Raw genomic sequence first — 13,341 nt, 5'->3', positions numbered from 1 at the left:
ACTCTCAGGCCCAGTATCAAGCCTGAGGAGACCTATGCCTGCAGATAAACAATACCAGTAGAAGTCTAAATTTGTCAGCTGATTATATTTCTCCAGTAGCATTATACTAAGGAGATTACAGCTGACTATAGTAACAGAGGTTGATGTTAGTATCATCATTTGAAGCTGAAGATGAGTTCATGAGGCCTCAGTGGCAAATCAGTGAACAGTAGCCTAAAACAGCTACAAGTCACTGCGACCAATGTCACTGAACCCACTGCAGTCTCAGAACCATACTTTACTTTAATGATGAGCTATTCAATCTTCTGAATCAATTAACTAAATTAAACCCCAATAAATCTGATGACTGATTTGATACATTTATTATTTAATCAAGATGTATTCCATGGGCCTCAGTGTTTATATATCAGTGACCAGTTACCTGAAGAAACTTCAAGTTATATCTAATGTCACTGATCTCACTGCAGTCCCTGAATCATACTTGACTGTAGTACTTGATCACATCCAGTCTTCTGGGTTAAATAATATGTAATAAGGCTTGAATATTAGCCTTTCAAGAGTTGACAGGGAAATGAAATCGCATTAGACTTCTAACCCCTGCAACTCTAGTACGGGACATCCGTCCTGTACGAACAGACGCACAAATGTGTGATTACTAACTACTAACATCAAATTAATCTAATAATTCGAAGGAGGAGTATCGGTGTTCGTCTGTTCTAAATAGGACTTCGACCCGTGAGCAGCCCCCTGGGGAATTATGTCGGAAAATCCGACACCATTTAATAATAATATCATACAGTCAGATAAGAGCTGCTGTATTACCAACAAGTTACCCATAGAAAACGTAACTTGTAGTGGAATTACCGTCTATAGAAAACGGGATATCATCACCACATACTATTATAATTCACCAGCTATTCTGCTGGGAATTATTCTTAAATACATAAGTCTTTGGACTTTACCATCATAAAAACATCTTATATAAATTAACTTAATTATCAATATTAAAGTAGAGTAAATGTGACCCTTCTATCACTTTCTGACATCTGGACAAAGTAGGCCAGGCGTCAGTGAGGAAGGGGCAGCCATTGTTGTTTATAACGAGACCAGAGGCTCACACGGGAGCAAATTCGGCTCCTGTTAAATTTACTTGGACGTAGTGTTATGGAACCCAAAGGTGTACCATTGTCAACACGCTGTCTACAAATACAAGTTAAGTGTCTATCCGAAACCCGTTTATCATTCATTTATGGCCATTAATGTCAGGATATAGGGTTAGCCGGTTAGAACGCGAAATCGCCTCAAACTAAAGGTAATTAAGCCAGGTCTTCATGTTCCATGTACTGTTTTCTCTGATATACTTGTCATATATAGGTATCTGGCTTCACAGCTAGCGCACTTTTGACAGGTCAAGACGAGGATGCAAGATTATGTGCACCAGTTACTGGGTGATAGAAGCTACCTCAAAGAGGATAATTTGGTGTCTACACTCTAGTTATACCTGGTGGACTAACCTGCTGTACTATAAGAGAAGGAACCTCATCAATGTATGTAGCTATTACTGTAATTTGATTGGCTGCATATGTGTAATATAAACCCCCCCTAATGTGTAGAGGATCGATTTGTGAGATTATGAGATTATTGCAGAAATACAGTCCACTTATCATTATACAAATTGCTATCGAAGTATATAAATTAACGTAAATTCATATAAATTAAATAAATATAAATCTCACAGGTCGGTTCCCACAATAGTGACAGTATTGGGCAGCGCCACTCATCCTGTGAGTGGACACACCGCCATAGGACAGTATTGGGCAGCGCCACTCATCCTGTGAGTGGACACACCGCCATAGTGACAGTATTGGGCAGCGTCACTCATCCTGTGAGTGGACACATCGCCATAGTGACAGTATTGGGCAGCGCCACTCATCCTGTGAGTGGACACACCACCATAGTGACAGCATTGGGCAGCGCCACTCATCCTGTGAGTGGACACACCGCCATAGTGACAGTATTGGGCAGCGACACTCATCATGTGAGTGGACACACCGCCATAGTGACAGTATTGGGCAGCGCCACTCATCCTGTGAGTGTACACACCGCCATAGTGACAGTATTGGGCAGCGCCACTCATCCTGTGAGTGGTCACACCGCCATAGCAGCATGTACAACACTCCCCAATAGGAAGAAAACCCGCTGGGTTGTTCATCCTGTCACTTGTACCCAGACACAGCTGGGACTTGCTTAACTGTCTCAAGTGAACAGCTCCTCAAACAAGAAGATTAACATCTGTCAACCCTTAGAATCTTACGTTATCTTGCGGGTACAAAATGGGGGAATCTTTTAAGAACAGCATCAATATTCGTTCTTCTGATCTCTTGTCACCTGTTTCAATTTCTATACAGTCATTTGCTTATGTTGAACTCTAATAGTCTCTTCATGGACCAACTCTGTAGTTATCTTGAGATGGTTATCTTGAGATAATTTCGGGGCTTTTTAGTGTCCCCGCGGCCCGGTCCTTGACCAGGCTTCCACCCCCAGGAAGTAGCCCGTGACAGCTGACTAACACCCAGGTACCTATTTTACTGCTAGGTAACAGGGACATAGGGTGAAAGAAGCTCTGCCCATTGTTTCTCGCCGGCGCCTGGGATCGAACCCAGGACCACAGGATCACAAGTCCAGTGTGCTGTCCGCTCGGCCGACCGGCTCCCTAGTTGGTGTAAGTTATCGTGGAGTATCTTACAACCTTCATCTGTCTCAACTCTTCTTATTAAGTTTGCATCATCCGCAAACATAGATATATATGTATATATGGCTAGGGTCATTAACTGTGTCATCTACTAGCCATCTACTGTGGCTAGGGTCATTAACATAAATGTGAAATAATATAGGATACAACACCGATACCTGAAGTTTACCTGATACCTGAGGTACACCTGATACCTGAGGTATACCTGAGGTATACCTGATACCTGGGAGCTTGTTACTCTGCTCCCGTCAGACTTCTCGACCCTCACTCTTAACTACTATCTCTTAAGTATTTTCTTAACCATGTCAATGCTCTTCCACTTATTCCTGTCTGTCTCTCGTGTCCATGTTGTAGTGGCTCTTGTAGTGGCTCTTGTGGTGGCTCTTGTAGTGGCTCTTGTGGTGGCTCTTGTAGTGGCTCTTGTAGTGGCTCTTGTAGTGGCTCTTGTAGTGGCTCTTGTAGTGGCTCTTGTGGTGGATCTTGTAGTGGCTCTCGTGGTGGCTCTTGTAGTGGCTCTTGTGGTGGCTCTTGTAGTGGCTCTCGTGGTGGCTCGTGTAGTGGCTCTCGTGGTGGCTCGTGTAGTGGCTCTTGTGGTGGCTCTTGTGGTGGCTCTTGTGGTGGCTCTTGTAGTGGCTCTTGTGGTGGCTCTTGTTGTGGCTCTTGTAGTGGCTCTTGTGGTGGCTCTTGTAGTGGCTCTTGTAGTGGCTCTTGTGGTGGCTCTTGTAGTGGCTCTTGTAGTGGCTCTTGTAGTGGCTCTTGTAGTGGCTCTTGTGGTGGCTCTTGTAGTGGCTCTTGTAGTGGCTCTTGTGGTGGCTCTTGTAGTGGCTCTTGTAGTGGCTCTTGTAGTGGCTCTTGTAGTGGCTCTTGTAGTGGCTCTTGTGGTGGCTCTTGTAGTGGCTCTCGTAGTGGCTCTTGTGGTGGCTCTTGTAGTGGCTCTTGTAGTGGCTCTTGTGGTGGCTCTTGTAGTGGCTCTTGTAGTGGCTCTTGTGGTGGCTCTTGTAGTGGCTCTTGTAGTGGCTCTTGTAGTGGCTCTTGTAGTGGCTCTTGTGGTGGCTCTTGTAGTGGCTCTCGTGGTGGCTCTTGTGGTGGCTCTTGTGGTGGCTCTTGTAGTGGCTCTTGTAGTGGCTCTTGTAGTGGCTCTTGTGGTGGCTCTTGTAGTGGCTCTTGTGGTGGCTCTTGTAGTGGCTCTTGTAGTGGCTCTTGTGGTGGCTCTTGTAGTGGCTCTCGTGGTGGCTCTCGTGGTGGCTCTTGTGGTGGCTCTTGTAGTGGCTCTTGTAGTGGCTCTTGTAGTGGCTCTTGTGGTGGCTCTTGTGGTGGCTCTTGTGGTGGCTCTTGTAGTGGCTCTTGTAGTGGCTCTCGTGGTGGCTCTTGTAGTGGCTCTCGTGGTGGCTGTCGTGGTGGCTCTTGTGGTGGCTCTTGTAGTGGCTCTTGTAGTGGCTCTTGTAGTGGCTCTTGTAGTGGCTCTTGTGGTGGCTCTTGTGGTGGCTCTTGTAGTGGCTCTTGTGGTGGCTCTTGTGGTGGCTCTTGTAGTGGCTCTCGTGGTGGCTCTTGTGGTGGCTCTTGTAGTGGCTCTTGTAGTGGCTCTTGTAGTGGCTCTTGTGGTGGCTCTTGTAGTGGCTCTTGTAGTGGCTCTTGTGGTGGCTCTTGTAGTGGCTCTCGTGGTGGCTCTTGTGGTGGCTCTTGTAGTGGCTCTTGTAGTGGCTCTTGTAGTGGCTCTCGTGGTGGCTCTTGTGGTGGCTCTTGTAATGGCTCTTGTAGTGGCTCTTGTAGTGGCTCTTGTAGTGGCTCTTGTAGTGGCTCTTGTGGTGGCTCTTGTAGTGGCTCTCGTGGTAGCTCTTGTGGTGGCTCTTGTAGTGGCTCTTGTAGTGGCTCTTGTAGTGGCTCTTGTAGTGGCTCTCGTGGTGGCTCTTGTAGTGGCTCTTGTAGTGGCTCTTGTAGTGGCTCTTGTAGTGGAACTATGAAAGACTTTTTTTTTCAGGCCAGAATTATACGGTTTGCCTCACCTTCCTTGTCCGGTCTTATTCTTTTTACCTTGTTATAGAACTCCAATAGATTCCTACGGGCTCACCATAGCCCGTGCTACTTGGAACTTTTGTTCCAGGTAGCGAATCTTAAACAACAACAACCAATAGATTCGTCAGGCATGATTTCCCTTCCCTGAAGCTTCCCCTAAAGTTCCTCTGTGACTCTAGGCACACTTGGAGCAGGGAAAGTTCCTCCCTGCAACACTACTGAAGTTCCTCTGTGACTCTAGGCACACTTGGAGCAGGGAAAGTTCCTCCCTGCAACACTACTGAAGTTCCTCTGTGACTCTAGGCACACTTGGAGCAGGGAAAGTTCCTCCCTGCAACACTACTGAAGTTCCTCTGTGACTCTAGGCACACTTGGAGCAGGGAAAGTTCCCCTGCAACACTACTGAAGTTTCACATTGAGCATTTTAGTTAAACTCGTTATTTTACAAACCCTTTTATCTTAAATAATTCTGGTAACATTATAAATAAAGTTGCGCCTGGAACGTTATAATTAAGTTAAGCCTACAACCTTTCAATTAAGTTACGCCGGCAGCATTGTAGTCAAGTTGTAACTGTAATATCTTAATTGTTACTACTGAAGCACTCTTGTTCCCTCTTGCAACGTGGTTTGCTTAATACTGAGATGTGACAACCCAACGTCTTATATAGAATATACTCTGCTCCAAGGGCCAGATTCACGAAAGCACTTACGCAAGCACTTACGAACCTGTGCATCTTTTCTCAATCTTTGGCAGCTTTGTTTCCAATTATTAAACAGTTAATGAGCTCCGAAGCACCAGGAGGCTGTTTATAACAATAACAACAGTTGAATGGGAAGTTTTCATGCTTGTAAACTGTTTAGTAAATGTAACCGAAGCCGTCAAAGATTGAGGAAAGATGTACACGTTCGTAAGTTCTTGCGTAAATGATTTCGTGAATCTGGCCCCATCTCCTTACGTCCGTCAACCCGGCCTCCCAAGTAATACGTCTCACTTTGTACTCTAATGGCCTCCAACGTACGAAATTAAGGGTACTAATTAAAGCAGCGGTTCACACAAATATCCACGTTTTCCTATGCGTGGATTGGAGAGGTTTAGGTGAGTGGCTTGGTTTGTGTGCGGATTTAGTACCCTCTATTTTGTACGCAGTGGCAAATCAAGAGACCGGTGGGGTACAGAAGCCACCAAGTCGGTTGGTTGAGTGTGTACTCTTGGCACTACGGTTCTCAGGCACTCAGCACCGCGCTTGTTCCTCAGAGTGAACAGTGTAGTTAATTAAACAGTGTAACTAAACGCTAATTACACTGACTGCTTATGCCTCCAACGTCTAGAAAAATGGGCTGTTAATCCCCTCTTCCTTAAGCCTTGTTGTGTGACCTTTGCCCTCAGAGAGCCTCAGGTGCCTGGAGGTCATAGCCACGATACAATGTGTCACAATGTGTCACACTTACGATACAATGTGTCACAGTCTGTGGGTTGGTAATTGTTAATCCCTTGTGTGACGATCTATCGGCGTGAGAGAGTTCACTGATTCCCGGCTGCATCAGGGTACAATTAAGTAATGGCATGAACAATCCAGCGATTGTTCACCCTTTTGGCCAGTGTTGCACATGTTGCTGTGGCGGGGTGTGTGTTCTCTCACACCATGAATGACGGCGCCAAACAAAATTCTCCTTTCACGCCATTTATTGTGTTGCAAATCGTGAAATTTGCAAAAAATTACTGCTCTAAAATCCTGTCATTTACCTAATAATAAACACCACGGTTCCCAGGACGGAACTCTGCCCCACTCCACCCACTAGGATTCCTTCCTGGGATTTTTGACTCTATTGAGAACATAGAAAACAGGAACAGCTAAACACACGAACACTGCGGAAAAGCTTGTGGGAGTAAGAGCGAGGGAGAGGGGGGGGATGGGAGGGAGGGGGAGAGAGGATGGGGGGGGGGAAGAGAGGAAGGAGTAACCGGAGAGGGCGAGAGGAAGAGAATGTAAACAAAAACATGTGAGGTGGAGGCTGCGGCGACACATAAGAGCGAACTCACAGTGGACGAGACTCTGACTCATCTCCGGGGAGGATTACGAGATGCTGAAGGGAGAGAGAGAGAGAGAGAGAGGAGAAGAAGGAGAGGGCGTTGAGAGAGAAGGTAATGAGAAATGAGAGAAACAGGTGGAAGAGAAGAATATGGAGGATGAGAACCTCGAAGAGAAGAGGATGTGAAATGAAATAAAATGAGAAGGGGAGAGATCGAGAAGTTGAACTCGAGGAACACATTTAAAAGGTAAACACAAAAAGGTTGTAAGACGTAAGGGAGAGAAGGATAGTATGCAACAGTCAAAGGGCAGAGGGTAAAGGGAACAAGAGTGTGTAAGAGAAGAGGAAGAGAGGCACGGATGATGCGTGCATGAAAGAAATTAAAACAAGAAGCAAAACATTTATTTTAGAGGGAAGGAGGGAGGGAGGGAGGGAGGGAGAGAGAGAGAGAGAGACGCAGACACACACAGACACACACACACACACACACACACACACACACACACACACACACACACACACACACACACACACACACACACACACACACACACACACACACACACACACACACAATGTGTGTGTGTGTCTGACCAAAGAGCCAAAGCTCAACCACCGCAAGCACAAATAGGTGAGGTGAGTACACACACACACACACACACACACAGGAGGATGATAGTAGGAGGCTACAGGACGACCTAGACAGACTGAATGAATGGTCTAACAAATGGCTGCTAAAGTTTAACCCGAGTAAATGCAATGGAAACTAGGCGGTGGCAACAGGAGGCCAGACACAGGATACAGAATAGGAGATGAAGTACTTAATGAAAGGGAAAGAGAGAAAGATCTAGGAGTTGATATCACATCAAACCTGTCTCCTGAAGCCCACATAAAAAGAATTACGTCTGAGGCATATGCGAGGCTGGCTAACATCAGAACAGCCTTCAGGAACCTGTGTAAGGAATCATTCAGAATCTTGTACACCACATATGTAAGACCAATCCTGGAGTATGCGGCCCCAGCATGGAGCCCGTACCTTGTCAAGCGCAAGACGAAGCTGGAAAAAGTTCAGAGGTATGCCACTAGACTAGTCCCAGAACTAAGAGGCATGAGTTACGAGGAAAGGCTGCGGGAAATGCACCTTACGACACTGGAAGACAGAAGAGTGAGGGGAGACATGATCACTACCTACAAAATTCTCAGGGGGAATTGACAGGGTAGACAAGGATAAACTATTCAACACTGGTGGGACGCGAACAAAATGACACAGGTGGAAACTGAGTACCCACATGAGCCACAGGGACGTTAGAAAGAACTTTTTCAGCGTCAGCATAGTTAACGGATGGAATGCATTAGGCAGTGATGTGGTGGAGGCTGACTCTATACACAGTTTCAAATGTAGATATGATAGAACCCAGTAGGCTCAGGAATCTGTACACCAGTTGATTGACAGTTGAGAGGCGGGACCAAAGAGTCAAAGCTCAACCTCCCCCCCCCCGGCAAGCACAAATAGGTGAGTACACACACACACAGAGCAGGCACAGAGAGACAACCGGGTGATGGGCACATTTAGATAACAATTCGAGTGAAAACATTACACTAACACGACAAGACCTCGTGGAAGACTGTGTAACAGCCTGAGACAGAGGCCCCAAGTGAAGAACCAAGGCAACGCGTGTTAAAACCCCACACATTAACAACTTCATTAATTACCAGGCCTCACGCCATCGTGACCTCAGTGGTTGGCTGTGTTCTTGAGCGACTTCCACCAACTGCACTCAGAGTTGCAGCCCGAGAGAGAACAGTTTAGGAGAACATAAGAACACATAACAATACGGATACCTAACCACCCATGCGAGTCATCAAGTTGTTGTTAAACCCATTCCTGACCAAAGTCAAAGACGATCCAGCAACCTAAAGTATTTTATGCGACCCGGTAATTCGTTCCATAAGATGTCAGTTCTAATTCTATAGCCACTCGTTAGAAGAGCCCCAAACCTTTGTGTAATGATTGAGGGGCTGTCAGGGCTGAACCACAGCGGACTCCTCTAGTGGTCTCCTCTACGGTAACTGCTAAGTGCAAATGTACCTTAATATGTTAAGACAAAATCCTCCCCCCCCCCCCACCAGGAGGTGATTTAAAACTCCAGGTAGTGTGTGTGTGTTGATTGGCTAATACAAGTCTTACAAAGTGTTCGTTAAACATACAACAGTTTGTTGTATATTTTGTTGTATTGTTGTACCGTACCTCGGCTCCGGTACCGAGGTACGGTACCTGTCCTCGTAACTCATAGTGTGTACTCACCTAGTTGTGTTTGCGGGGGTTGAGCTCTGGCTCTTTGTGTGTGTGTGTGTGTGTGTATGTGTGTGTATATGTGTGTGTGTGTGTGTGTGTGTGTGTGTGTGTGTGTGTGTGTGTGTGTGTGTGTGTGTGTGTGTGTGTGTGTGTGTGTGTGTGTGTACAAAAGACTTAAGTTCCCGGGCTCCAGGAGTGCCTCACCCTTCCCTAAGGGGGTCGCCACATAAGCCCTCTTCCAGATCTGGCCCACAATGTTGAGTGCTCTTAATACAGCGCATAATTACCTCGAGAAGATCTGTGTGTAAGCTGCAATTTTTCTCCCTGATTGTCCACGCGCGTAATTGTGAGATTGTTACGACTCTTATCTTCTTTTTTTAGTCTCTCTTTTATTCACTATTATACATTTTCCAGTGGTTGATGTTCCCTCTTATGCATTTTTTGGAAAATTTTATGATCATAGAGATTTTTTTACTTTCTTTGATTCAATTATGTTTTTTTGTTCTGGTTTTGTGAAAGATATATATTTTTTTTTCTCGTTCAGTTTGTAAGAATTCTCAGAACACTTATTGAGTGTGTTAGGCTTCTTTTATTAGTTGTTTTGTCTCCTATATTTATTTTATTGTTTCATCGTTTCTCAACATCACTTTTTTGTAATGTGTGTAAATGTTTTAATTTTCCCTAAGTGTTTTTTTATGTGTGGCTGTGTTTGGTCGTGTGTGTGTTTGGTCGTGTGTGTGTATGTTCGTGTGCGTCTCTCTCTCTCTCTCTCTCTCTATCTAATGCAATTATTAGAAACATTCAAATTAAAGAAATTAATTCAGATTTAGAAGAACTAAGAAATGCACAGAGACCTGAAAGCTGCAGTATTAAAAGTTATGACAAGTTTTGTAATAATAGGTATTTGTATGGTCAGCACAGTAACCGAACCAGGCAGTGTGATGTTGTCGTTGCGCGAATTCGCCTTGGCTATAGACACATCTGGCAGGTTAGTGAGGCTGAGCCACTACCAGAATATTCAGATTGTAAACTCTGTGATAAACCTTTAATGCATTCACTAGAACACTATATTGTTGAATGTGAAACCGTAAAAGATTTTAGACCTCCTGGCCTCTTGTACCACCAACTGTGTAACTATTTTATTGACTCAGGTGTACTGGACGACATTCTAACAAGTTATCCAAAATTTGCTTGTCCATTTTAAAGAATAAAGAACAATTTTATTTAAATTACTTCCAAGCTGCATCAGTTATGAACCCATCCCTGCCCGTGTGAGGCAGTGCACAATAGAAAGTTGTTTTCACATATTCATACATTAAAACATTGATTGTAACCATGATATATATGTGCTTCAGCCTACAGTTTAGACCTATTGTCTTGTGTATGACCCTCTGTCCTGCGTGACAGTGAATACCAGCATTATCCTCACTTTAATAGGACTTAATTGAAATCCTCAGATTAGGCAAAATTGTAATTAATTTTGTCAACAAAGATGTTAATAATAATAATCTCTCTCTCTCTCTCTCTCTCTCTCTCTCTCTCTCTCTCTCTCTCTCTCTCTCACTCTCTCTCTCTCTCTCTCTCTCTCTCTCTCTCTCTCTCTCTCTCTTTCTTTCTCTCTCTTTCTTTCTTTCTTTCTTTCTTTCTTTCTTTCTTTCTTTCTCTCTCTCTCTCTCTCTCTTTCTCTCTCTCTCTCTCTCTCTCTCTCTCTCTCTCTCTCTCTCTCTCTCTCTCTCTCTCTCTCTCTCTCTCTCTCTCTCTCTGTTTCTCTCCGTGTCTCTCTGTGTGTGCCCATGTGTATATGTACTCACCTAGTTGTGCTTGCGGGAGTTGAGCTCTGGCTCTTTGGTCCTGCCTCTCAACTGTCAATCAACTGGTGTACAGGTTCCTGAGCCTATTGGGCTCTATCAAATCTACATTTGAAATTGTGTATGGAGTCAGCCTCCACCACATCACTTCCTAATACATTCCATTTGTTAATTACTCTGACACTGAACAAATTCTTTCTAATGTCTTTGTGGCTTATCTGGGTACTAAGTTTCCACCTGTGTCCCCTTGTTCGTGTCTCACCCGTGCTGAAGAGTTTGTCTTTATATGTGTCTCCGTATGAATGTGTATTGAATGTGTGTGTGTGTGTGTGTGTGTGTGTGTGTGTGTGTGTGTGTGTGTGTGTGTGTGTGTGTGTGTGTGTGTGTGTGTGTGTGTGTGCGCGCGTTGGGTGGGCAACCCGTCCTCTTAAAAATAACGTTTCTTTTCGCTGGTATGCGCACTATGGCCAAATTTGGACGTAATTTGAAATGAAATCGACTCACAAAAGTGACGTACTGTTCCGTTTTCTGTTTGAATCGTCCGGCTTACTCGGCAAGCTTAGTAAAGGATTCTTTCCATTAACGTTTTTCATACCATTTTGAAACTTTATGAAATTTTCCTGCCCACCTAACCTATCAGAGGACCCTTAACTTACTGTTGTTGAAAAAAAATCCCAAATTTATATTATTTTTTTTCATTTTCAAATTACGTCCAAATTCGGCCATACGGACTAACGGCCAAAAGTGACGTTCTTTTTAAGAGGACAGGTTGACCTGTTGAACAATTTCTAGGCCTACTGGTGTACAATTTTTCGGTCTAGTGGAGAAGTGGCTTGAGAGGCTCGGCTTCCTTGTCAGACTACTAGATTGATCATGTCAGATTGAATTATTACTTTTTGTAGTGAGTCAGCTGACATTAGCCTTTCCTCCTACACCTTCCTTCCTTCCTCTCCCTTCCTCATTCTCTCTTTCCTACTCTTCTTTCTCACCACTTCCCCCTCTCCCTCCCTCCTCAGCTTCCTCCTCCCATACTGACATATTTGTCAGTTGGCAGCGTCTGGTGATTGACGAGCAACAGCCAATGCCTGCTCTCCCTTCCTTCCCCAACACTCCATCCCTCCATCACTCTCTACCCCTCCCTCCCTTTCCCACGGGCACTTCTTACCCGACACGCCCTTCTCACCGTCCCCTCCCTCACCCCTACCATGTAGATTTATGCCTGGACTCAGTAGACAATATTTTGCTGAATACTTTGTTCAAGTTCGGTCTCAGTCGTCGTGGAGGAGCTGCTGACAAAAGCACGAGGCAGCACGGGGGTTATTTCCTTGACAAAATAGTGAAGTTTTGACATGTTGGATAAAGTTTGGGGTGTTTAATGTGGCTCGGATAATATACTTTTCAGTTAAACAATTTTTACGTGTCGACTAAATGTAATGTCATGTTTCCTTTAATTTATAATGTATTTTTTGCATTTGTATTTATGTATTTTAATTAAGAAAAAATACTGTGAAAAGGTAAGTCATTAGAGCAGCTTGTCGTGGAAGGTATTTAAGGTAGATTACCGAGATGAATGAACAGTTATTTGATATTCTAATGGACCAGCATAGTGTTCAAAGCATAGAGTAAACACCTTGAACTGGGCACTCGACAAGGAGGAGTCCTCATGCAGCCCCTTATTGTTCAACGTTCAGAGGCATAAACGCATTGAAGGTGTTCCAATATTAAAGACTCGTTCATTTGTTATGTTGATGACATATAATTACAGGCTGCCTCCGAGCCTAGGATGCCAGTTTCTGCTCCATACTTCTGCCACTAGAACTGAGGAATGTGGCCTCCTTATCTCTGTATAGAAAACTCGTGCTCTCATTCCATGTGGTATTCCACCAGCCAATTATCATATAGATGGGCGAGCACTTGAGAACTGCGAGTCTTACAGATACCTTGGTGTCCCCATTAACGACTCGGGGTACCTTGGTGTCCCCATTAACGACCCGGTGTACCTTGGTGTCCCCATTAACGACCCTGGGTACCTTGGTGTCCCCATTAACGACCCTGGGGTACCTTGGTGTCCCCATTAACGACCCGGGGTACCTTGGTGTCCCCATTAACGATCCTGGGGTACCTTGGTGTCCCCATTAACGACCCTGGGTACCTTGGTGTCCCCATTAACGACCCTGGGGTACCTTGGTGTCCCCATTAACGACCCTGGGTACCTTGGTGTCCCCATTAACGACCCCTGGGTACCTTGGTGTCCCCATTAACGACCCTGGGTACCTTGGTGTCCCCATTAACGACCCTGGGTACCTTGGTGTCCCCATTAACGACCCTGGGTACCTTGGTGTCCCCATTAACGACCCTGGGTACCTTGGTGTCCCCATTAACGACCCCGGGGTTACCTTGGTGTCCCCATTAACGACTCGGGGTACCTTGGTGTCCCCATT

The sequence above is a fragment of the Procambarus clarkii genome, chromosome 5 (genome assembly GCF_040958095.1).
Source record: "Procambarus clarkii isolate CNS0578487 chromosome 5, FALCON_Pclarkii_2.0, whole genome shotgun sequence".
Classification (NCBI taxonomy): domain Eukaryota; kingdom Metazoa; phylum Arthropoda; class Malacostraca; order Decapoda; family Cambaridae; genus Procambarus; species Procambarus clarkii.
The sequence above is the reverse complement of the archived record's forward strand: the minus strand, read 5'-3'. Positions refer to the sequence as shown.